Genomic DNA, 26,931 nt, shown 5'->3' on the forward strand with positions numbered 1-26,931 from the left:
AGACACTGGTCAGTGTACAGATATCCCCTGGGAGAGAGGGACTGAGAAACACTGGACAGTGTACAGATATCCCCTGAGAGACACTGGTCAGTGGACAGATATCTCCCTGAGAGACACTGGTCAGTGTACAGATATCCCCTGAGAGAGAGGAACTGAGAGACACTGGTCAGTGTACAGATATCCCCTGGGAGAGAGGGACTGAGAGACACCGGTCAGTGTACAGACATCCCCTGGGAGAGAGGGACTGAGAGACACCGGTCAGTGTACAGATATCCCCTGGGAGAGAGGGACTGAGAGACACCGGTCAGTGTACAGATATCCCCTGGGAGAGAGAGGGACTGAGAGACACCGGTCAGTGTACAGATATCCCCTGGGAGAGAGGGACTGAGAGACACCGGTCAGTGTACAGATATCCCCTGGGAGAGAGGGACTGAAAAGCACTGAACAGTGTACAGATATCCCCCTGAAAAAGGGACTGAGAGATATTGATTGGTGTAGAGATATCCCCTGAGAGACGGACCGAGATACCAGTGCAGAGTTTGTTGGAAACATAGAAATTGAACGGCATCTGTGGTGACAGAAAATGAGTCGTTTAAGGTCATCGGAGGATGGAGGAACTGAGAGACTTGTACAAAGAGGTAGCTAGACTGGTGAGTTAGTACAGAGAAAATCTTTAAATGACAGGAGGGGGCAACACAGAGGGCCCACCTTGTTCACACCGGCTATCGTACAGATATCTATAATAATCCCAAGTATACACGCTGCATATTACCCGAGATTCCACCCACCAACCACACTCTGGGGCACAATCTGTGGTTGCCGATTCAGCCACTGTCCTGCACATATTGGGATGTTTGGGGGAATACCACAGGTTCACTAGGAGAATATAAAAAGTCCAGACAGACAGCACCCAAGGTGGGCAACAGGAGCATTACTCACTACCTCCTGCGCCATCCCATGTGCCGGTAAGACTTACCTATCAGTGAACAGAGGGCAGTTCGAGAGACAGACAACCAAGAAGCCGTGAATACTCAGCTGGTCAGGTAGCATCTGTGGAGAAATGAGAGAGCCGGGGGGGGGGGGGGGATAGAGGGTAGAGATGGGGCAGTGGGTAATGAGGGGAGAGAACATAGAGTGGGGAGGGAGAGGGAAAAGGGAGGAATGATGGGGAAGGGGGGAGGAGAGGAGGGGGGAACAGGGAGGCAGGAGAGGGGAGGAGAAGGAAAAGGGGAGTGGAGGAGGGGGAAGAGGGGAGGAAAGGTGAGGAGTGGGAAGGGGGTAGGAGGGGACGAGGGAGAAGAAGGAGGGGGTAGGGGAGGAGGGTGGAAGAGGGAATGGAGGGAGGGGGAAGAGAGGGAAGGAGGGTGAGGTGCAGGAGGGGAGGAGTGAGGAATAGTAGTTGGGAAGAGGGGGGAGGAGTAAAAGGGGAAGAGAGGGGGAGGGGGCAAGAGAGAGGGTAGTAAAGGTGGAGAGGGGAAGAAGAGGGAGGGGGATACAGAGATAGAGATCAAGTTGCAGACTAAATAAGGGGAGATTACTCAGGCCATGACTGCATGATCTTGGGGATTCATTGACCCATGAAATGTGGAGACAGGGTCACTGAATCACTAGACAGGCCAGGGAGGTGGGATTTGAGCAGTGGGAAACTGATTTTCGATCGACTGGAACAGCATGAAGGGGCCTAGCGGTCTTCTGGTCCCAGTGTCAGGTCTCCTGCTATCTGTGTATCATTGGTCTCACCCTGGGCTGTCACACAGATCCTGTTTACACCTGTCGGCCCGTGAGATGAATGTAGGGCCAATGTGGGGCTGTCCTACAACTCTCTCCATTCTTTTGACTACTTACTGAACTCACATAGAACTGAACTATTTCAGCAGAGAGCTGACCATCTCGGACGACGGATTTCTGCATCGCGGGCGAGGGGCTTTCTGACCATTGCAGGCGGGGGGTTTTCTGACCATCGTGGACGAGGGGTTTTCCGCATCGCGGGCGAGGGGCTTTCTGACCATCACGTACGAGGGGTTTTCTGACCATTGCAGACGAGGGGTTTTCTGACCATCGCGGACGAGGGGTTTTCTGACCATCGCGGACGAGGGGTTTCCTGAACATCACGGACGAGGGGTTTTCTGACCATTGCGGACGAGTGGTTTCCTGAACATCGCGGAAGAGGGGTTTTCTGAACATCGCGGACGAGTGGTTTCCTGAACATCGCGGAAGAGGGGCTTCCTGACCATCGTCCAGCATTCCAGCATTCTGGCAGACAGGTTTGCCACTGCAACACGGACGTGTTTAAACTAAGTAGTGGGGGGGAGGGGATGAACTGGAAATATAAGGATGGAGTTAAAGCGAAAGTGAAAATAAGAAAAGTTAAAAACGACAACAGAATCAATGGAGTAGAAAGCTCAAGAAGAGATCATACAGTATGGCCAAGTGAAATAGGAATTGATATGAAAGGAGAGGGGGGGTACCGAATTAAAAGTATTATATATGAATGCACGAAGTATAAGGAATAAAGTAGATGAGCTTGAGGCTCAGTTGGAAATTGGCAAGTACGATGTTGTGGGAATAACAGAGACATGGCTTCAAATGGACAGGGCCTGGGAAATGAATATTCAAGGATATACATCTTATCAAAAGGACAGACTGACTGGCAGAGGGGGTGGGGTAGCTCTGTTGGTGAGGAATGATATTCAGTCCTTTGCGAGGGGGGACATAGAATCTGGGGATGTAGAGTCAGTATGGATAGAACTGAGAAATTCTAAGGGTAGAAAGACCCTAATGGGTAACAGGCCCCCAAACAGCAGTCTGGATGTAGGGTGTAAGTTGAATGAAGAGTTAAAATTGGCATGTTGCAAAGGTAATGATACAGTTGTTATGGGGGATTTCAACATGCAGGTAGACTGGGAGAATCAGAATGGTACTGGACCCCAAGAAAGGGAGTTTGTGGAGTGCCTCTGAGATGGATTCTTAGAACAGCTTGTACTGGAGCCTACCAGGGAGAAGGCAATTCTAGATTTAGTGTTGTGCAATGAACCGGATTTGATCAGGGACCTCGAGGTAAAGGAACCATTAGGAGGTAGTGACCATAATATGATATGTTTTAACCTACAATTTGAGAAGGAGAAGGGAAAATCAGATGTGTCAGTATTACAGTTGAACAAAGGGAACTATGGAGCTATGAGGGAGGAGCTGGCCAAAGTTCAATGGAACAATACCCTAGCAGGGAAGACAGTGGAACAAAAATGGCAGGTATTTCTGGGAATAATGCAGAAGGTGCAGGATCAGTTCATTCGAAAGAGGAAGAAAGATCCTAAGGGGAGTAAGGGGCGGCCGTGGCTGACGAGGGAAGTAATGGGCAGTATAAAAATAAAAGAGAACAAGTATAACATAGCAAAGATGAGCAGGAAACTGGAGGACTGGGAAGCTTTTAAAGAGCAACAGAAGATAACAAAAAAGGCAATATGCCAAGAAAAAATGAGGTACGAAGGTAAACTAGCCAAGAATATAAAGGAGGATAGTAAAATCTTCTTTAGGTATGTGAATAGCAAAAAAATAGTTAAGACCAAAATTGGGCCATTGAAGACAGAAACGGGTGAATTTATTATGGGGAACAAGGAAATGGCAGATGAGTTGAACAGGTACTTTGGATCTGTCTTCACTAGGGGAGACACAAACAATCTCCCAGATGTAATAGTGGCCAAAGGAACTAGGGTAAAGGATGAACTGAAGGAAATTTATATTAGGCAAGAAACGGTGTTGGATAGACTGTTGAGTCTGAAGGCTGATAAGTCCCCGGGACCTGATGGTCTGCATCCCAGGGTACTTAAAGAGGTGGCTCTAGAAATCGTGGATGCATTGGTAATTATTTTCCAATGTTCTATAGATTCAGGAACAGTTCCTGCTGATTGGAGGGTGGCAAATGTTGTCCCACTTTTCAAGAAAGGAGGGAGAGAGAAAACAGGGAATTATAGACCCGTTAGCCTGACGTCAGTGGTGGGAAATATGCCGGAATCAATTATAAAAGAGGAAATTACGACACATTTGGATAGCAGTAGAAGGATCAGTCCGTGTCAGCGTGGATTTATGAAGGGAAAATCATGCTTGGCTAATCTTCTGGAGTTTTTTGAGGGTGTAACTATGAAAATGGACAAGGGAGAGCCAGTGGATGTAGTGAACCTGGACTTCCAGAAAGCTTTTGATAAAGTCCCACATAGGAGATTAGTGGGCAAAATTAGGGCACATGGCATTGGGGGCAGAGTACTGACATGGATTGAAAATTGGCTGGCTGACAGGAAACAAAGAGTAGTGTTTAACGGGTCCCTTTCGGAACGGCAGGCTGTGACCAGTAGGGTACCGCAAGGTTCGGTGCTGGGACCGCAGCTGTTTACAATATACATTAATGATTTAGATGAAGGGATTAAAAGTAATATTAGCAAATTTGCTGATGACACAAAGCTGGGTGGCAATGTGAAATGTCAGGAGGATGTTATGAGAATGCAGGGTGACTTGGACAGGTTGGGTGAGTGGGCAAAAGTATGGCAAATGCAGTTTAATGTGGATAAATGTGAGGTTATCCACTTTAGTGGCAAGAACAGGAAGGCAGATTACTATCTAAATGGAGTCAAGTTAGGAAAAGGGGAAGTACAACGAGATCTAGGTGTTCTTGTACATCAGTCAATGAAAGCAAGCATGCAGGTACAGCAGGCAGTGAAGAAAGCTAATGGCATGCTGGTCTTTATAACAAGAGGAATTGAGTATAGGAGTAAAGAGGTCCTTCTGCAGCTGTACAGGGCCCTGGTGAGACCCCACCTGGAGTATTGTGTGCAGTTTTGGTCTCCAAATTTGAGGAAGGACATTCTTGCTATTAAGGGAGTGCAGCATAGGTTCACAAGGTTAATTCCTGGAATGGTGGGACTGTCATATATTGAAAGATTGGAGCAACTGGGCTTGTATACACTGGAATTTAGAAGGATGAGAGGAGATCTGATTGAGACATATAAGATTATTAAGGGATTGGACACACTGGAGGCAGGAAGCATGTTCCCACTAATGGGTGAGTCCAGAAATAGAGGCAACAGGTTAAGAATAAGGGGTAGGCCATTTAGAACTGAGATGCGGAAAAAACTTTTTCACGCAGAGAGTGGTGGATATGTGGAATGCTCTGCCCCAGAAGGCAGTGGAGGCCAAGTCTCTGGATGCATTCAAGAGAGAGTTAGATAGAGCTCTTATAGATAGCGGAGTCAAGGGATATGGGGAGAGGGCAGGAACGGGGTACTGATTGTGTATGATCAGCCATGATCACAGTGAATGGCGGTGCTGGCTAGAAGGGCCAAATGGCCTACTCCTGTACCTACTGTCTATTGTCTATTATCGCGGACGAAGTGTTTTCCGCATCGTGGACGAGGGGCTTCCTGACCATCGCGGGTGAGGGGTTTTCTGCATCATGGACGAGGGGCTTCCTGCATCATGGACGAGGGGCTTCCTGACCATCGCGGACGAGGGGTTTTCTGCATCATGGACGAGGGGTCTCCTGACCATCGCGGGTGAGGGGTTTTCTGCATCACAGAAGACGGTTTTCTGACCATCGCGGACGAGGGGTTCTCTGCATCGCGGACGAGGGTTCTCCTGACCATCGCGGGCTAGGGGCTTCCTGACCATCGCAGATGAGGGGTTTTCTGCATCGCGGACGAGGGGGCTTCCTGACCACCGCGGACGAGGGGCTTCCTGACCATCGCGGGTGAGGGGCTTCCTGACCATCGCGGGTGAGGGGCCTCCTGACCATCATGGGCGAGGGGTTTCCTGCATCACAGAAGACGGTTTTCTGACCATCGCGGACAAGGGGTTTTCTGCATCGCGGACGAGGGGCTTCCTGACCATCGCGGGCGAGGGGTTTTCTGCATCACAGAAGACGGCTTCCTGACCATCGCGGGCCAGGGGTTTTCTGCATCGCGGACGAGGGGCTTCCTGACCATCGCGGGCGAGGGGTTTTCTGCATCACAGAAGACGGCTTCCTGACCACCGTGGGCCAGGGGCTTCCTGACCATCGCGGACGAGGGGTTTCTGACCATCGTGGACGAGGATTTTTCTGACAAGTTATTTCTGACTATTATGCCCATGCCCGCCACTGTCTCGATAGTCACTGACCCCATTTCCCAGCACTCGGACAGTACCTTCCTATCTCAGTGATTCAAGCACTGTTCTGATACTCCAGTGTTATGAGAGTCTCTGACTCCACCAGCCCCTTGGTCAATGTTTTAAGTTCTAACTCCATCCTGGGGAAATTATTTCCCCTCAGATCCTGATAAACCTCCTACAACTCATCTTAAACCCTCAGCCTGTGGTTTAAAATATCTTCCTTAAGGATAAAGTTTCTCACTAGCTCCCCATTCGACCCCCTCAGGTCCCTCCTCAACCTCCTCCTCTGAAGGGAAAACACAGCCGGTCTCCAAATAGCTGAAACACCATGCTGTCCCAGTAATATCACATCCTCTGTACAGTGGGATGCAGAACTGTGCACTCTAACCCTACACTATGTTTCCAATAAGTTGCATCTAGACCATTGCTCTTCTACCCAAGTATCCCATATGCCATTTTCACCTGCACAGACACCTCCAGAGATCCTCTGACTTGTAGCTTAAGGTGCTGCTGTTGTTCAACGATGCCTAGGGTCCTTCTATTCAATATAAAAGAACCACCCTTGTTAAATTCCACCTTCCATTACTCTAGCAAACATCAGCCAATCATCTTAATCTAAAGCCTTGGGTATCATCCTCCCTATCAACATCACCACCAATGTAATCTGGTAAATTATTGTGACGTACAGAGTACAGTGAAAAACTGTGCTTTGCATGTTATCCGTGCAGTTCACATTATGTCACCATATCAGTGCATTGAGGTGAATCAGTAACATAATGCAGAATCAAGTCTTACAGGTAGACAACAATATGCAAGTCCAGGACATTTGTGAGGTCAGGAGTTCATCTCATTGTACTAAAGGGCAAGACCCTTCAATAATGGGGTAGAAGTTATCCTTGAAATGGCTATAGTGGTTTTAGACTTGTGTATCTTCTGTCTGATGGGAGAAGGGAGGATGTCTGAGCTGGGTGGTGTCTTTGATTATGTTGGCCGCAGTACCGAGGCAGCGAGAAGTGTAGAGAGAGTCCATTTCATTTACTAATTGGACCTTGTCACTCACATCTAAAGCTTTAATGTACATAACAAACAGCAAGTTCCAGCACCAGCACCTGTGCTTTAACACTATCCCTGGGTTACATTCCAACACTCCCTCCCTCCTCTTGCCCAGACAACTTGGGATTCAGCTTGCTAACTTGACCTATGTACCCTAGGCCCTAACCTGATGAACCAGTCTCCCAGCCGGGACCTAGTCGAAGGCCTTAAACCACATCAGCCACATCTGATTCCTAGTTTGTGCCTGCCGCTTGTCTTGAGCAAAGAAAAGGCACCACATTTGCTGTCCTCCTGCACCTGTACCTCACCTGCGGCCAGTGAATATCTCCAGTCAGAGCCTGAGCAGTCTCCTCCCTTCCTTCTCACAGCAGCCTCGGACACACCTCACCCGGCTCTGGGGATTTCTTTCACCACGACACCTGATACCTCCTTTGTTTTAACAAAAACACATTCTTGAATTTCAGCCTCCCTGAACTCTCCCCTTCCCAACTCCTTGTCCTTGGTGAACTCAAAAGTGTTTGTTTATGACATCACCCCCAAATTGCCCTGTGGTCTCTCTCGCACCCCCTCTCTGACCGCCCTCCCCCCTCTCACCACCCCCCCCACACCTTGTCCATTCCTCCCTCACTTACCCACCTTCACCACCACTTTCCACTCTCACCGCAACTCTCCCCTACCCTGTGAAGTCCGGATTCCATCACCTGTAGTTTGATGATGAGACTTTCACACAGTGGCCCCGGAAATGTCCTCCTGAACAGTAGCGTTCCCTCTACCAGAGTGGGCAGGCTCCTGCACCCCATACATCTACTCTCATACTTTCTACACCCAGTCAGGGCAAGAATAACAGTTCCCCTGGTTCTCACCCCCAACACCCATCTTTCACAATGAGTTTCCCCACCAGAAACATCCTCCCTCCCATCTCCTTTCAGCATTTCACAGGGAGCACTCCCTCTGTGATTCCCTGCACTGCTCCTCCAACCCCTCCCCTTCCCCGGTAACCACAGGAGGGCAACACCTGACCCTTCACCTCCTCTCTCAGGTGAAGTAGTGATTCAGTCAGTCCCAGTCAGCCTGCTGGGTGTTCACACTGAGCTCCTCTCTACACTGGAGAAAGCAGGCACAAACTTGGGGAGTGATCACTTTGATAGATAGATAGATAGATAGATACTTTATTCATCCCCATGGGGAAATTCAACTTTTTTCCAATGTCCCATACACTTGTTGTAGCAAAACTAATTACATACAATACTTAACTCAGTAAAAAATATGATATACATCTAAATCACTATCTCAAAAAGCATTAATAATAGCTTTTAAAAAGTTCTTAAGTCCTGGCGGTAGAATTGTAAAGCCTAATGGCATTGGGGAGTATTGACCTCTTCATCCTGTCTGAGGAGCATTGCATCGATAGTAACCTGTCGCTGAAACTGCTTCTCTGTCTCTGGATGGTGCTATGTAGAGGATGTTCAGAGTTATCCATAATTGACCGTAGCTTACTCAGCGCCCTTCGCTCAGCTACCGATGTTAAACTCTCCAGTACTTTGCCCACAACAGAGCCCGCCTTCCTTACCAGCTTATTAAGACGTGAGGCGTCCCTCTTCTTAATGCTTCCTCCCCAACACGCCACCACAAAGAAGAGGGCGCTCTCCACAACTGACCTATAGAACATCTTCAGCATCTCACTACAGACATTGAATGACGCCAACCTTCTTAGGAAGTACAGTCGACTCTGTGCCTTCCTGCACAAGGCATCTGTGTTGGCAGTCCAGTCTAGCTTCTCGTCTAACTGTACTCCCAGATACTTGTAGGTCTTAACCTGCTCCACACATTCTCCATTAATGATCACTGGCTCCATATGAGGCCTAGATCTCCTAAAGTCCACCACCATCTCCTTGGTCTTGGTGATATTGAGACGCAGGTAGTTTGAGTTGCACCATATCACAAAGTCCTGTATCAGTTTCCTATACTCCTCCTCCTGTCCATTCCTGACACACCCCACTATGGCCGTGTCATCAGCGAACTTCTGCACATGGCAGGACTCCGAGTTATATTGGAAGTCTGATGTGTACAGGGTGAACAGGACCGGAGAGAGTACGGTTCCCTGCGGCGCCCCTGTGCTGCTGACCACCGTGTCAGACCTACAGTCTCCCAACCGCACATACTGAGGTCTATCTGTCAAGTAGTCCACTATCCAATCCACCATGTGAGAGTCTACTCCCATCTCCGTTAGTTTGTGCCTTAAGATCTTGGGCTGGATGGTGTTAAAGGCACTAGAGAAGTCAAGGAATGTAATCCTCACTGCACAACTGACCCCCTCTAGGTGAGAGAGTGATTTATGCAGCAAATACGTGATAGCATCCTCCACTCCCACCTTCTCCTTATACGCAAACTGAAGAGGATCCTGGGCGTGCCTGGTTTGTGACCTCCACAGGGGTGACCGTGAGCTCCCTGTTACTGTCCCTTTAATTCCCACTCCCACCTCTGTTTGTTACCTCCTGCACTGTTACAACAAGTCTAACACAATCTCAAAGACCAACCCCTCCTCTTCCACCCAGGTTGGCGGCAGACTGTGAGAATTGATCTCACCCTCGAACTCGAGTAAATTACTCTTTGATTCTATCAGAATCAGCTACTTCTGCCTATCATCACTTTGGCTCAGCTTTGCACTCTTCATCAGTAGAGTCTGACCCACTGGGGATGTCCCAAGCCCCTGATTAATGACATGGTGTTCGGGACCTCTGGCCATAGTGGAAATGTCAAATATTAGGGATATAGTGTAAGACAGAGCAGAGGTAAGTTTACAGGAAATAATTTTACACAGGTTCTGCATACCTCCGTTTTATATCCCCCACCCCACCCCCGTTCAATCCCTTCCCACTTATGTTCGTGACACTTCTCACACTTTGAATTTTTTCAATGATTTTAAGTTCCCTGGCCCCCACCGCCTTATTTTCACCATGGACGTCCAGTCCCTATATACCTCCATCCCCCACCAGGAAGGTCTCAAAGCTCTCCGCTTCTTTTTGGATTCCAGACCTAACCAGTTCCCCTGTACCACCACTCTCCGTCTAGTGGAATTAGTCCTTAATCTTAATAATTTTGCCTTTGGCTCCTCCCACTTCCTCCAAACCAAAGGTGTAGCTATGCCTGCCTTTTTGTTGGCTTTGTGGAACAGTCCATGTTCCAAGCCTATAATGGTATCCGTCCCCCTCTTTTCCTTCGCTACATCGACGACTGCATTGGCGCTGCCTCCTGCACACATACTGAGCTCGTTGACTTCATTAACTTTGCCTCCAACTTTCACCCTGCCTTCAAATTTACCTGGTCTATTTCTGACACCTCCCTCCCCTTTCTTGATCTTTCTGTCTCTATCTCTGGAGACGGCTTATCTACTGATATCTACTATAAGTCTACTAACTCTCACAGCTACCTGGACTATTCCTCTTCCCACCGTGCCTTTTGCAAAAATGCCATCCCCTTCTTGCAATTCCTCCGTCTCCGCCACATCTGCTCTTAGGATGAGGCTTTTAATTCCAGGACAAGGAGATGCCTTCCTTTTGTAAAGAAAGGGGCTTCCCTTCCTCCACCATCAATTCTGCTCTCAAACACATCTCTCCCATTTCATGCATACCTGCTCTCACACCATCCTCCTGCCACCCCACTAGGGATAGGGTTCCCCTTGTCCTCACCTACCACCCCACCAGCCTCCGGGTCCAACATATAATTCTCCTTAACTTCTGCCACCTCCAACGGGATCCTACCACCAAATACATCATTCCCTCCCCCCCTTTCTGCTTTCCGCAGGGATCACTCCCTACGCGACTCCCTTGTCCATTCGTCTTCCCCATCCCTTCCCACTGATCTCCCTCCTGGCACTTATCCTTGTAAGCGGAACAAGTGCTCCACCTGCCCTTACACTTCCTCCCTCACCACCATTCAGGGCCCCAGACCCTCCTTCCAGGTCAAGCAACACTTCACCTGTGAGTTGGCTGGTGTGGTATACTGCTCCCGGTGTGGCCTTTTATATATTGGTGAGACCCGACACAGACTGGGAAACCGTTTCGCTAAACACTATGCTCTGTCTGCCAGAGAAAGCAGGATCTCCCAGTGGCCACACATTTTAATTCCATGTCCCATTCCCATTCTGATTTGTCTATCCATGGCCTCCTTTACTGTCAAGATGAAGCCACACTCAGGTTGGAGGAATAACACCTTATATTCAGTCTGGGTAGCCTCCAACCTGATGGCATGAATATTGATTTCTCTAACTTCCGTTAATGACCCTCCTCCCCTTCTTACCACATCCCTTACTTACTTACTTATTTATTTCCCCTTTTTTTCCCTTTTCTCTCTCTGTCTCTCTCACAATCACTCCTTGCCTTCTCCATCTCCCTCTGGTGCTCCCTCCCACTTTCTTTCTCCCTAGGCCTCCCGTCCCATGATCCTCTTCCTTCTCCAGCTGTGTATCCCTTTTGCCAATCACCTTTCTGGCTCTCAGCTTCACCCCACCCTCTCCAGTCTTCTCCTATCATTTCGGATCTCCCCCTCCCCCTCCCACTTTCAAATCTCTTACTATCTCTTCTTTCAGTTAGTCCTGGCGAAGGGTCTTGGCCCGAAACGTCGACTGTACTTCTTCCTATAGACGCTGCCTGGTCTGCTGCGTTCCACCAGCATTTTGTGTGTGTTGCTTGAATTTCCAGCATCCGCAGATTTCCTCGTGTTTACACAGAGAGTAGTGGGTGCCTGAACGTGATGGAAGCAGATACAATGATGATGTTATTGGGGCTTTGAACAGAAAGGGAATGGAAAGATGTGGATTGCATTCAGGAGGATGGGATTATTTTAAATTGGTATTGTGGTTGGAACAGACATAGGTGGTCTGGAGGACCTGTTCCTTTGCCATTCTCAGTTCTGTGGTCGTGCTGCCTGACATGCTGAGTATTTCCTTTTGGTTTCAGACTGCAACATCTCCTCTTTTTGTTTCAAATGTTGTTAATTGTAGAGTGTTGTCCACACACACATACCCCAACACAGACATACACACACACACACAGAGTCACAGAAACATACACACACTCACTCCCGGACACAGAGACACAGACACAGACACACACCGCATCACAAACACACGCACAGATACACACACTCACACCCAGACACAGAGACACAGACACACACACACACCGCATCACAAACACACACACAGATACACACACTCACTGCCGGACACAGAGACACAGACACAGACACACACCGCATCACAAACACACACACAGATACACACACTCATTCCCGGACACAGAGACACAGACACACACACACACCGCATCACAGATACACACACTCACTCCCGGACACAGAGACACAGACACACACCGCATCACAAACACACACAGATACACACACTCACTCCCGGACACAGAGACACAGACACAGACACACACCGCATCACAAACACACACACAGATACACACACTCACTCCCGGACACAGACACAGACACAGACACACACCGCATCACAAACACACACAGAGATACACACACTCACTCCCGGACACAGAGACACAGACACAGACACAGACACACACCGCATCACAAACACACGCACAGATACACACACTCACTCCCGGACACAGAGACACAGACACAGACACACACCGCATCACAAACACACGCACAGATACACACACTCACTCCCGGACACAGAGACACAGACACAGACACACACCGCATCACAAACACACACACAGATACACACACTCACTCCCGGACACAGAGACTCAGACACAGACACACACCGCATCACAAACACACACACAGATACACACACTCACTCCCAGACACAGAGACACAGACACAGACACACACCGCATCACAAACACACACACAGATACACACACTCACTCCCGGACACAGAGACACAGACACAGACACACACCGCATCACAAACACACACACAGATACACACACTCTATCCCGGACACAGAGACACAGACACACACACACACCGCATCACAAACACACACACAGATACACACACTCACTCCCGGACACAGAGACACAGACACAGACACACACCGCATCACAAACACACACACAGATACACACACTCACTCCCGGACACAGAGACACAGACACAGACACACACCGCATCACAAACACACACACAGATACACACACTCACTCCCGGACACAGAGACACAGACACAGACACACACCGCATCACAAACACACACACAGATACACACACTCACTCCCGGACACAGAGACACAGACACAGACACACACCGCATCACAAACACACACACAGATACACACACTCACTCCCGGACACAGAGACACAGACACAGACACACACCGCATCACAAACACACACACAGATACACACACTCTTTCCCGGACACAGAGACACAGACACACACACACACACCGCATCACAAACACACACACAGATACACACACTCACTCCCGGACACAGAGACACAGACACACACACACACACACAGATACACACACTCATTCCCGGACACAGAGACACAGACACAGACACACACACACACACCGCATCACAAACACACACAGAGATACACACACTCATTCCCGGACACAGAGACACAGACACACACACACACACCGCATCACAAACACACACACAGATACACACACTCACTCCCGGACACAGAGACACAGACACAGACACACACCGCATCACAGACACACACACAGATACACACACTCACTCCCGGACACAGAGACACAGACACAGACACACACCGCATCACAAACACACACACAGATACACACACTCACTCCTGGACACAGAGACACAGACACAGACACACACCGCATCACAAACACACACACAGATACACACACTCACTCCCGGACACAGAGACACAGACACACACCGCATCACAGATACACACACTCACTCCCGGACACAGAGACACAGACACAGACACACACCGCATCACAGATACACACACTCACTCCCGGACACAGAGACACAGACACAGACACACACCGCATCACAAACACACACACAGATACACACACTCACTCCCGGACACAGAGACACAGACACACACACACACCGCATCACAAACACACACACAGATACACACACTCATTCCCGGACACAGACACACACACACACACCGCATCACAAACACACACACAGATACACACACTCTTTCCCGGACACAGACACACACACACACCGCATCACAAACACACACACAGATACACACACTCACTCCCGGACACAGAGACACAGACACAGACACACACCGCATCACAAACACACACACAGATACACACACTCATTCCCGGACACAGAGACACAGACACAGACACACACCGCATCACAAACACACACACAGATACACACACTCATTCCCGGACACAGAGACACAGACACACACACACACCGCATCACAGATACACACACTCATTCCTGGACACAGAGACACAGACACAGACACACACCGCATCACAGATACACACACAGATACACACACTCACTCCCGGACACAGAGACACAGACACAGACACACACCGCATCACAAACACACACACAGATACACACACTCATTCCCGGACACAGAGACACAGACACAGACACACACCGCATCACAGATACACACACAGATACACACACTCATTCCCGGACACAGAGACACAGACACACACACACAACGCATCACAGATACACACACTCACTCCCGGACACAGAGACACAGACACACACCGCATCACAAACACACACAGATACACACACTCACTCCCGGACACAGAGACACAGACACAGACACACACCGCATCACAAACACACACACAGATACACACACTCACTCCCGGACACAGACACAGACACAGACACACACCGCATCACAAACACACACAGAGATACACACACTCACTCCCGGACACAGAGACACAGACACAGACACAGACACACACCGCATCACAAACACACGCACAGATACACACACTCACTCCCGGACACAGAGACACAGACACAGACACACACCGCATCACAAACACACGCACAGATACACACACTCACTCCCGGACACAGAGACACAGACACAGACACACACCGCATCACAAACACACACACAGATACACACACTCACTCCCGGACACAGAGACTCAGACACAGACACACACCGCATCACAAACACACACACAGATACACACACTCACTCCCGGACACAGAGACACAGACACAGACACACACCGCATCACAAACACACACACAGATACACACACTCACTCCCGGACACAGAGACACAGACACAGACACACACTGCATCACAAACACACACACAGATACACACACTCTATCCCGGACACAGAGACACAGACACACACACACACCGCATCACAAACACACACACAGATACACACACTCACTCCCGGACACAGAGACACAGACACAGACACACACCGCATCACAAACACACACACAGATACACACACTCACTCCCGGACACAGAGACACAGACACAGACACACACCGCATCACAAACACACACACAGATACACACACTCACTCCCGGACACAGAGACACAGACACAGACACACACCGCATCACAAACACACACACAGATACACACACTCACTCCCGGACACAGAGACACAGACACAGACACACACCGCATCACAAACACACACACAGATACACACACTCACTCCCGGACACAGAGACACAGACACAGACACACACCGCATCACAAACACACACACAGATACACACACTCACTCCCGGACACAGAGACACAGACACACACACACACACCGCATCACAAACACACACACAGATACACACACTCACTCCCGGACACAGAGACACAGACACACACACACACACACAGATACACACACTCATTCCCGGACACAGAGACACAGACACAGACACACACACACACACCGCATCACAAACACACACAGAGATACACACACTCATTCCCGGACACAGAGACACAGACACACACACACACACCGCATCACAAACACACACACAGATACACACACTCACTCCCGGACACAGAGACACAGACACAGACACACACCGCATCACAAACACACACACAGATACACACACTCACTCCCGGACACAGAGACACAGACACAGACACACACCGCATCACAAACACACACACAGATACACACACTCACTCCTGGACACAGAGACACAGACACAGACACACACCGCATCACAAACACACACACAGATACACACACTCACTCCCGGACACAGAGACACAGACACACACCGCATCACAGATACACACACTCACTCCCGGACACAGAGACACAGACACAGACACACACCGCATCACAGATACACACACTCACTCCCGGACACAGAGACACAGACACAGACACACACCGCATCACAAACACACACACAGATACACACACTCACTCCCGGACACAGAGACACAGACACACACACACACCGCATCACAAACACACACACAGATACACACACTCATTCCCGGACACAGACACACACACACACACCGCATCACAAACACACACACAGATACACACACTCTTTCCCGGACACAGACACACACACACACCGCATCACAAACACACACACAGATACACACACTCACTCCCGGACACAGAGACACAGACACAGACACACACCGCATCACAAACACACACACAGATACACACACTCATTCCCGGACACAGAGACACAGACACAGACACACACCGCATCACAAACACACACACAGATACACACACTCATTCCCGGACACAGAGACACAGACACACACACACACCGCATCACAGATACACACACTCATTCCTGGACACAGAGACACAGACACAGACACACACCGCATCACAGATACACACACAGATACACACACTCACTCCCGGACACAGAGACACAGACACAGACACACACCGCATCACAAACACACACACAGATACACACACTCATTCCCGGACACAGAGACACAGACACAGACACACACCGCATCACAGATACACACACAGATACACACACTCACTCCCGGACACAGAGACACAGACACAGACACACACCGCATCACAAACACACACACAGATATACACACTCACTCCCGGACACAGAGACACAGACACAGACACACACCGCATCACAAACACACACACAGATACACACACTCATTCCCGGACACAGAGACACAGACACAGACACACACCGCATCACAGATACACACACTCATTCCCGGACACAGAGACACAGACACAGACACACACCGCATCACAAACACACACACAGATACACACACTCACTCCCGGACACAGAGACACAGACACAGACACACACCACATCACAAACACACACACAGATACACACACTCACTCCCGGACACAGAGACACAGACACACACACACACACCGCATCACAAACACACACACAGATACACACACTCACTCCCGGACACAGAGACACAGACACACACACACACCGCATCACAAACACACACACAGATACACACACTCACTCCCGGACACAGAGACACAGACACACACACACACCGCATCACAAACACACACACAGATACACACACTCACTCCCGGACACAGAGACACAGACACACACCGCATCACAAACACACACACAGATACACACACTCACTCCCGGACACAGAGACTCAGACACAGACACACACCGCATCACAAACACACACACAGATACACACACTCTTTCCCGGACACAGACACACACACACACCGCATCACAAACACATACACAGATACACACACTCACTCCCGGACACAGAGACACAGACACACACACACACACTGCATCACAAACACACACACAGATACACACACTCACTCCCGGACACAGACACACACACACACACCGCATCACAAACACACACACAGATACACACACTCACTCCCGGACACAGACACACACACACAAAGCACAAAGTGCGAAGGAACTCCGTAGGTCAGGCAGCATTCATAGAGAGGAATAAACAGTCGATGTTTCAGGCCAAGACCCTTCATGACTACAAGCTGGCAGCTGATAGGTGAGACCAAGTGAGGGGGAAGGGAGAGGTGGAAGAGGTAAAAGGCTGAAGAAGTATTGGATAAACTACAAGAAGTATATAGTTGCCCCACTGTAGGATCTTGAGGCTTTGGAGAAAGTGCAGGAGAGGTTCACCAAAACACTTCCTGGTTTAGAGGGCATGTACTATCATGAGAGGCTGGATAAACTTGGGTTGTTTTCTTTGAAGCACCAGAGGCTGAGGGTTGATCTGATAGTTTACAAGATTATGAGAGGCATAGATAGAGTGGACAGAGAGTATCTGTTTCCCAGAGTTGAAATGTCTAAACCAGGGGATATGCATTGAAGGTGAGAGGGGGTAGTTCAAGGGGGATGTAAGAGAGTGGCGGATGCCTGGTATGGTGGTAGAGGTAAGTACATTAGACATTTTTAAGAGACATTCAGATAGGCTCATGGATGTAAGGAAGATGGGAGGATATGGAGATGGCGTAGGTAGGAGGGATTAGTGTTTTGGGCTTTTTTTGATTTGCTTTTTTGTTGGTTCAGCACAACATTGTGGGCCAAATGGCCTGTTCCTGTGCTGTACTGTTCTATGTTCTAAGGAAGAATCTGATAGGAGAGGACAGGGGACTGTGGAAGAAAGGGAAGGAGGAGGGGCACCAGAGGGAGGTGATCGGCAGGTCAAAGGATATTGTTCTATCTCAATGCACTGTGCCATGATGTGTGATCTTGATGGACAATGTGATCAGAGAGAGAAAAGTGATGGCAAGCCAGTCAGCGATCTGGAGGAGTGGATCCACACCTTCTGCCCCAAGAACTTCCTTGTTCTACACCTTGACTGTTATCATTGAATAACAGTCTTAGTGAATCTTATTGAATTTTTTGAAGAGATTACTAGGAAAGTTGACGAGGGTAAAGCAGTGGATGTCGTCTATATGGACTTCAGTAAGGCCTTTGACAAGGTTTCGCACGGAAGTTTAGTTAGGAAGGTTCAATCTTTAGGTGTTAATATTGAAGTAGTAAAATGGATTCAACAGTGGCTGGATGGGAGATGCCAGAGAGTAGTGGTGGATAACTGTTTGTCAGGTTGGAGGCCGGTAACTAGTGGTGTGCCCAGGGATCTGTACTGGGTCCAAAGTTGTTTGTCATATACATTAATGATCTGGATGATGGGGTGGTAAATTGGATTAGTAAGTATGCAGATGATACGAAGATAGGTGGCGTTGTGGATAATGCAGTAGGTTTTCAAAGCTTGCAGAGAGATTTAGGCCAGTTAGAAGAGTGGGCTGAAAGATGGCAGATGGAGTTTAATGCTGATAAGTGTGAGGTGCTACATTTTGGCAGGTATAATCCAAATAGGACATACATGGTAAATGGTAGGGCATTGAAGAATGCAGTAGAACAGAGTGATCTAGGAATAATGGTGCATAGTTCCCTGAAGGTGGAATCTCATGTGGATAGGGTGGTGAAGAAAGCTTTTGGTATGCTGGTCTTTATAAATCAGAGCATTGAGTATAGGAGTTGGGATGTAATGTTAAAATTGTACAAGGCATTGGTAAGGCCAAATTTGGACTATTGTGTACAGTTCTGGTCACCGAATTAGACAATAGACAATAGGTGCAGAAGTAGACCATTCGGCCCTTCGAGCCTGCACCGCCATTCTGAGATCATGGCTGATCATCTACTATCAATACCCGGTTCCTGCCTCGTCCCCATATCCCTTGATTCCCCTATCCATAAGATACCTATCTAGCTCCTTCTTGAAAGCATCCAGAGAATTGGCCTCCACTGCCTTCCGAGGCAGTGCATTCCAGACCCCCACAACTCTCTGGGAGAAGAAGTTTTTCTTTAACTCTGTCCTAAATGACCTACCCCTTATTCTCAAACCATGCCCTCTGGTACTGGACTCTCCCAGCATCTGGAACATATTTCCTGCCTCTATCTTGTTCAATCCCTTAATAATCTTATATGTTGCAATCAGATCCCCTCTCAATCTCCTTAATTCCAGCGTGTACAAGCCCAGTCTCTCGAACCTCTCTGCGTAAGACAGTCCGGACATCCCAGGAATTAACCTCGTGAATCTACGCTGCACTTCCTCTACAGCCAGGATGTCCTTCCTGAACCCTGGAGACCAAAACTGTACACAATACTCCAGGTGTGGTCTCACCAGGGCCCTGTACAAATGCAAAAGGATTTCCTTGCTCTTGTACTCAATTCCCTTTGTAATAAAGGCCAACATTCCATTAGCCTTCTTCACTGCTGGCTGCACTTGCTCATTCACCTTCAGTGACTGATGAACAAGTACTCCTAGATCTCTTTGTATTTCTCCCTTACCTAACTCTACACCGTTCAGATAATAATCTGCCTTCCTGTTCTTACTCCCAAAGTGGATAACCTCACACTTATTCACACTAAATGTCATCTGCCAAGTATCTGCCCACTCACTCAGCCTATCCAAGTCACCCTGAATTCTCCTAACATCCTCATCACATGTCACACTGCCACCCAGCTTAGTATCATCAGCAAACTTGCTGATGTTATTCTCAATGCCTTCATCTAAATCGTTGATGTAAATTGTAAACAGCTGTGGTCCCAATATCGAGCCCTGTGGCACCCCACTAGTCACCACCTGCCATTCTGAGAAACACCCATTCACCACTACCCTTTGCTTTCTATCTGCCAACCAGTTTTCTATCCATGTCAATATCTTCCCCCCAATGCCATGAGCTCTGATTTTACCCACCAATCTCCTATGTGGGACCTTATCAAATGCCTTCTGAAAATCGAGGTACACTACATCCACTGGATCACCCTTGTCTAACTTCCTGGTTACATCCTCGAAAAACTCCAATAGATTAGTCAAGCATGATTTGCCCTTGGTAAATCCATGCTGGTTCGGCCCAATCCTATCACTGCTATCTAGATATGCCACTATTTCATCTTTAATAATGGACTCTAGCATCTTCCCCACTACTGATGTTAGGCTGACAGGATGATAGTTCTCTGTTTTCTCCCTCCCTCCTTTCTTAAAAAGTGGGATAACATTAGCCATTCTCCAATCCTCAGGAACTGATCCTGAATCTAAGGAACATTGGAAAATGATTACCAATGCATCCGCAATTTCCAAAGCCACCTCCTTTAGTACCCTAGGATGCAGACCATCTGGGCCTGGGGATTTGTCAGCCTTCAGTTTCATCAGTTTACTCATCACCGTTTCCTTCCTAATGTCAATCTGTTTCATTTCCTCTGTTACCCTATGTCCTTGGCCAATCCATACATCTGGGAGATTGCTTGTGTCTTCCCTAGTGAAGACAGATCTAAAGTACTTATTAAATTCTTCTGCCATTTCTCTGTTTCCCATAACAATTTCACTCAATTCATTCTTCAAGGGCCCAACATTGTTCTTAACTATCTTCTTTATCTTCAGATAGGTAAAAAAGCTTTTGCTATCCTTCTTTATATTCCTGGCTAGCTTGTGTTCGTACCTCATTTTTTCTCCCTGTATTGCCTTTTTAGTTAAGTTCTGTTGTTCCTTAAAAACTTCCCAATTATCTGTCCTCCCACTCACCTTAGCTCTGTCATACTTCCTTTTTTTAAATGCTATGCAATCTTTGACTTCCTTTGTCAACCACTGTGGCCCCTTTCCCCCCTTTGAATCCTTCCTTCTCCGGGGGATGAACTGATTTTGCACCTTGTGCATTATTCCCAAGAATACCTGCCATTGCTGTTCCACTGTCTTTTCTGCTAGGATATCCATCCAGTTAACTTTGGCCAGCTCCTCCCTCATGGCTCCATAGTCTCCTTTGTTCAACTGCAACACTGTCACCTCCGATCTGCCCTTATCCTTCTCAAATTGCAGATAAAAACTTATCATATTATGGTCACTACCTCCTAATGGCTCCTTTACTTCAAGATCACTTATCAAATCTTGTTCATTACACAAGACTAAATCCAGAATAGCCTTGTCCCTGGTCGGCTCTCGTACAAGCTGTTACAAGAATGCATCCCGTAGGCACTCTACAAACTCCCTATCCTGGGGTCCAGCACCAACCTGATTCTCCCAGTTCACCTACATGTTGAAATCCCCCATAACTACTGCAACATTACCTTTGCCACATGCCAACGTTAACTCCCTATTCAACTTGCATCCAATATCCATGCTACTGTTTGGTGGCCTGTAGACAACACCCATAAGGTTCTTTTTGCCCTTACTGTTCCTCAGTTCTATCCACACAGACTCTACTTCTCCTGATCCTATGTCCCCCCTTGCAAAGGACTGAATCTCATTCCTCACCAACAGGGCCACCCCACCCCCTCTGCCCACATTTCTGTCCCTACGACAGCATGTATACCCTTGTACATTCATTTCCCAGGTCTGATCTCCCTGCAGCCATGTCTCCGTTATCCCAACAACATCATAGTTACCCATTCGCACCTGAGCTTCAAGCTCATCCGCCTTATTTCTGACACTTCGTGCATTCAAATATAGAATTTTTAGCCCATTTCTCCTCTCTCTGTTTAAATCGCTGCCTATTGTGCTTAACCCAGCTCCCCAAACTCCCATCGGGCTATACGCCCCTTGAATTTTGTTGTCCTTCCTAAATTTACTTATTCTTTCTGCACATTTAACTCCATGTTCCGTCAGACCATCCCTCTGTATATGCGTCCTCCTTATCACTTATTCCGCATCACCTTTCTCTACTACACACTTAATATTCCAGAACCGTGTAGTCCCCACCTGTCCTTTATTCTTCATCTCGCTATCCTCTCTCGCATTCTGGATCCCTGCCCCCTGCAAATTTAGTTTAAACCCCCCACCCCCCCCCGAGAAGCACTAGCGAACTTTCCTGCAAGAATGTTAGTACCGCTCCAGTTCAGGTGTAAACCGTCCCGTCGGAACAGATCCCACCTTCCCTGGAACAAAGCCCAATTATCTAAAAACCTGAAGCCCTCCCTCCTGCACCATCCTCTCAGCCACGTATTAATCTGTATAATCCTTCTGTTCCTTGCCTCACTCGCACGTGGCACAGGTAGCAATCCTGAGATTGTTACCCTGGAGGTCCTGCCCTTCAGCTTCGCACCTAACTCCCTGAACTCACTACGCAGGACCCCCTCATTCATCCTACCCATGTCGTTGGTCCCTACATGGACCACAACATCTGGGTTCTTGCCCTCCCTCTCGAGAATAACCTGCACCCGATCTGAGATGTCCCGGACCCCGGCACCAGGGAGGCAACATACCATCCGAGACTCCCGATCTTCCCCACAAAATCTCCTATCCTAAATTATAGGAAAGATGTCAACAAAATAGAGAGAGTACAGAGAAGATTTACTAGAATGTTTCCTGGGTTTCAGCACCTAAGTTACAGAGAAGGGTTGAACAAGTTAGGTCTTTATTCTTTGGAGCGTAGAAGGTTGAGGGGGGACTTGATAGAGGTATTTAAAATTATGAGGGGGATAGATAGAGTTGATGTTGATAGGCTTTTTCCATTGAGAATAGGGGAGATTCAAACAAGAGGACATGAGTTGAGAGTTAGGGGGCAAAAGTTTAGGGGTAACACGAGGGGGAATTTTTTTACTCAGAGAGTGGTAGCTGTGTGGAACGAGCTTCCAGTAGAAGTGGTAGAGGCAGGTTCGATATTGTCATTTAAAGTAAAATTGGATAGGTATATGGACAGGAAAGGAATGGAGAGTTATGGGCTGAGTGCAGGTCAGTGAGAGTAAGCATTCAGCACAGACTAGAAGGGTCGAGATGGCCTGTTTCCATGCTGTAATTGTTATATGGTTTATATGGTTTTATGGTTTATAACAAGTTGCTTCTCATTTCCATCACACACAGTGGCACCAAGCTGTATCACGTGCAGGACCTCACCACCTCTGCCAACAAACACACAGAAAGGACCACCTCCAGTAGCCACTCAGTCAGGGGGTGAGGGTGGTGGAAGAGGTAACGAATTGTTGACATTTCAGGTAAGGATATTGTTCTATCTCAATGCACTGTGCCCTGAAGCAGGGTTTCTATTGGAAACATCATCAGTACCATTTCTATGTCCACAGACGCTGTTCAACCTGCTGATCTCAAGGAGATTGTTGGTTACTCTGGATTCTTGCATCTACAAATTCCTGTGTCTCCACCTTCTGGGAAATATATTGTTGATCCTCCACTGTCACTGGGCCACTATCTTGGAACTCCCTCCCTAACAGAATTGTGGGTGTACCCAAACCTCAAGGACTACAATAACACAAGACGGCAGCTTCTTGGGGACAAGCAGGGACAGGCAATTTTGGCTTCAGGCTTCCTGTCCAGTCCTACTGAAGGGGTTCAGTATGAATCATTAACTGTTTATTCCCTTCCATAGCTGCCTGACTAGCTCAGTTCTTCCAGCATATTGTGTATTTCTCTGGATTTTCAGTATCTGCAGAATCTCTTGTGTTTCTGGGCAATTGAATGCTGGTTCTGACTATGGTCCACATCCTGCTACTAATGTGGATGGAGGAATAAGGATTCAGTACAGGAACATCTATTTCAAATCAGGATGAGCTGGAGTACAGGAAGGAGATAGAGAGTTTAGTGATGTGTTGTCATGACATCAACGTCAGTGAAACAAGGGACCTGGTCATTGACTTTAGGAAAGGAGGCAGTGCCCATGCTCCAGTCTATATTAATGGTGCTGAGGTGAGATCTTCAAATTCCTCAGAATGAACATTAACAACAGCCCATCCTGGTCCAACCATGAAAAACCCACAGCCAAGAAAGCTCACTAACGTCTCCACCTCCTCAAGAAGCCAGAGAAGTTGGGCATCTCTCTGTCAACCCACTCATTTTTATTGATGCACCATAGAAAGCATCCTGTACAGATACATCATAACCTGGCATGGCAAGTACCCTACACACGGCTACAAGAAACTACAGAGTTATGGACACAGCACAGAAACCAACCTTCCCTCCATGGACTCTGTTTACACTTCTCGCTGCCTCAGTAAAGTAGCCAGCACAATCAAAAACCCACCCACCCTGGACTTCCTCTCTTCTCCTCTCTTCAATTGGGCAGAAGATACAAGTGTCTGAAAGCGCGTACTGCTAGGCACATGTTCACTTCTATTATGCTGTAAATAGTTCTCTAGTATGTTAAATCAGTGATACAGCTTCACCAAAGGAGCTGTATGTAAGACACTCCTTCCATCCACTTGCCTGCAGGTCACCCTTAGACAAGGTGTAGCACCTGCTTAGAGAACATCCCCCCCCCCCACCCCAATCAGGGTCTTGTGAAGCCATGAGAGCAGGAGGTGGATGGTTGTGAGTATCTGGTGCACATCCCAAGTCTATAAGATATAGGAGCAGAATTAGATCATTCAGTCCATCGAGTCTACTCTATCATTACATCAAGGCTGATCTCAGATCCCACTCAACCCCATAAGACATAGGAGCAGAATCAGAAAAAGTCCTGGTAATGCGACCACTGATGCCAGGCAGACAGCCTTTGAAGAGCACTGATAATGACTAGGGTCACCCATCTTTGGAAAGACACTGCCCAGAAGAAGGCAATGGCTAAGGACGACCAGTCATTAGACCATGAACCCATACGTCCTACGACACGGCACATAATGATGATGAAGCTGGACTCTACATCACAATTGTTTACTTCCACCACATTTACTCTGCAACTATTGTTCTTTATCGTGGATTGATATTGTGCTACCTCAATGCACAGTGTCATGACGTGATCTTGCAATCAGAGAGGGAGATCTGGGCCTGGTGAGCTTTGGCCAAAGAAGAGGGAGATGTGAAGATGTTTGGGGCTACAATGGATGAGGGAGATGTGAAGATGTTTGGGGCTACAATGGATGAGGGAGATGTGAAGATGTTTGGGGCTACAATGGATGAGGGAGATGTGAAGATGTTTGGGGCTACAATGGATGAGGGAGATGTGAGAATGTTTGGGGAGGAGGTTCTGGATTCCAGCTGAAGAAAGAAATGTGAGGAGGCTGGGTAAAAATGGAAGAGGGAGATGTGAGCAGGTTTTGGCAGGAGGTTGGGGGTTACAATGGAAGAGGGAGATGTGAGCAGGTTTTGGCAGGAGGTTGGAGGTTACAATGGAAGAGGGTGATGTGAGGAGTTTTGGGGTTACAGAAGTGAGGAGGTTTCAGGAGGACATGGGGTTACAATGGAAGAGGGAGATGTGAGGAGCTTTGGGGAGAAGGGTGGGGTTTATGATGCAAGGGGGTTATGTGAGGAAGTCTGGGGAATGGGTTTGGGGTTATGATAGAAAGGAAGATGTGGGGTGGTTTAGGAAGAAGGTTGGGGTTTACGATGGAAGAGGGAGATGTAAAGAGGTTTGGGTTACGATCAAAGAGAGTTGTGAGGACACTTGGGGTTACAATTGAAGAGGGAAACAAGAGTAGGTCTCAGGAGGAAGTTGGGGGTGTATGATGGAGGAAGGAATTGTGATGAGGTTACAGGAAGAAGTTGGGGATTACAACGGAAGAGGGAGATGTGTTGTGGTTTGGGGTACAATGGAAGAGGAGGAAGAGATGTGAGGAGGTTTGGGGAGGAAGTAAGAGGGAGATGTCAGGAGGTTTTGAGAGGAGGTTGAGGGAGTTGTAAGGAGTTTGGGTTTTAGAATGGATGAGGGAGATGTGAATATGTTGTGGGAGGATGTTGGGGGTTATAATGGAAGAGGGAGATGTGAGCAGGTTTCAGGGGGATGAG

General features: G+C 48.1%; 1 protein-coding gene and 1 long non-coding RNA gene across 9 annotated transcripts in view; one reads left to right on the forward strand and one right to left on the reverse strand.

Moving 5' to 3' along the window:
- The window catches only part of LOC140717431 (uncharacterized), a 122,089-nt gene that overhangs the window by 78,061 nt on the left and 17,097 nt on the right, over positions 1 to 26,931 (reverse strand). For 4 of the 8 annotated variants that reach the window (XM_073031006.1, XM_073031005.1, XM_073031014.1 and 1 more), the window contains 2 exons: positions 11,762 to 11,931; positions 977 to 1,050 (listed from right to left, as the gene is read on the reverse strand). The gene's annotated coding sequence lies outside the window, so the exon portion shown is untranslated. Of the gene's footprint in view, positions 1 to 976; positions 1,051 to 7,496; positions 7,618 to 11,761; positions 11,932 to 26,931 lie in introns of all 8 variants that reach the window. The other 4 variants (XM_073031010.1, XM_073031007.1, XM_073031012.1 and 1 more) reach the window with 2 other exon arrangements.
- Positions 2,042 to 25,301, forward strand: LOC140717433 (uncharacterized). The gene is made up of 3 exons (XR_012096544.1): positions 2,042 to 2,264; positions 24,061 to 24,191; positions 24,279 to 25,301. It is a non-coding gene; the product is annotated as an uncharacterized lncRNA (long non-coding RNA).

The sequence above is a fragment of the Hemitrygon akajei genome, chromosome 27 (assembly GCF_048418815.1).
Source record: "Hemitrygon akajei chromosome 27, sHemAka1.3, whole genome shotgun sequence".
Taxonomy (NCBI): domain Eukaryota; kingdom Metazoa; phylum Chordata; class Chondrichthyes; order Myliobatiformes; family Dasyatidae; genus Hemitrygon; species Hemitrygon akajei.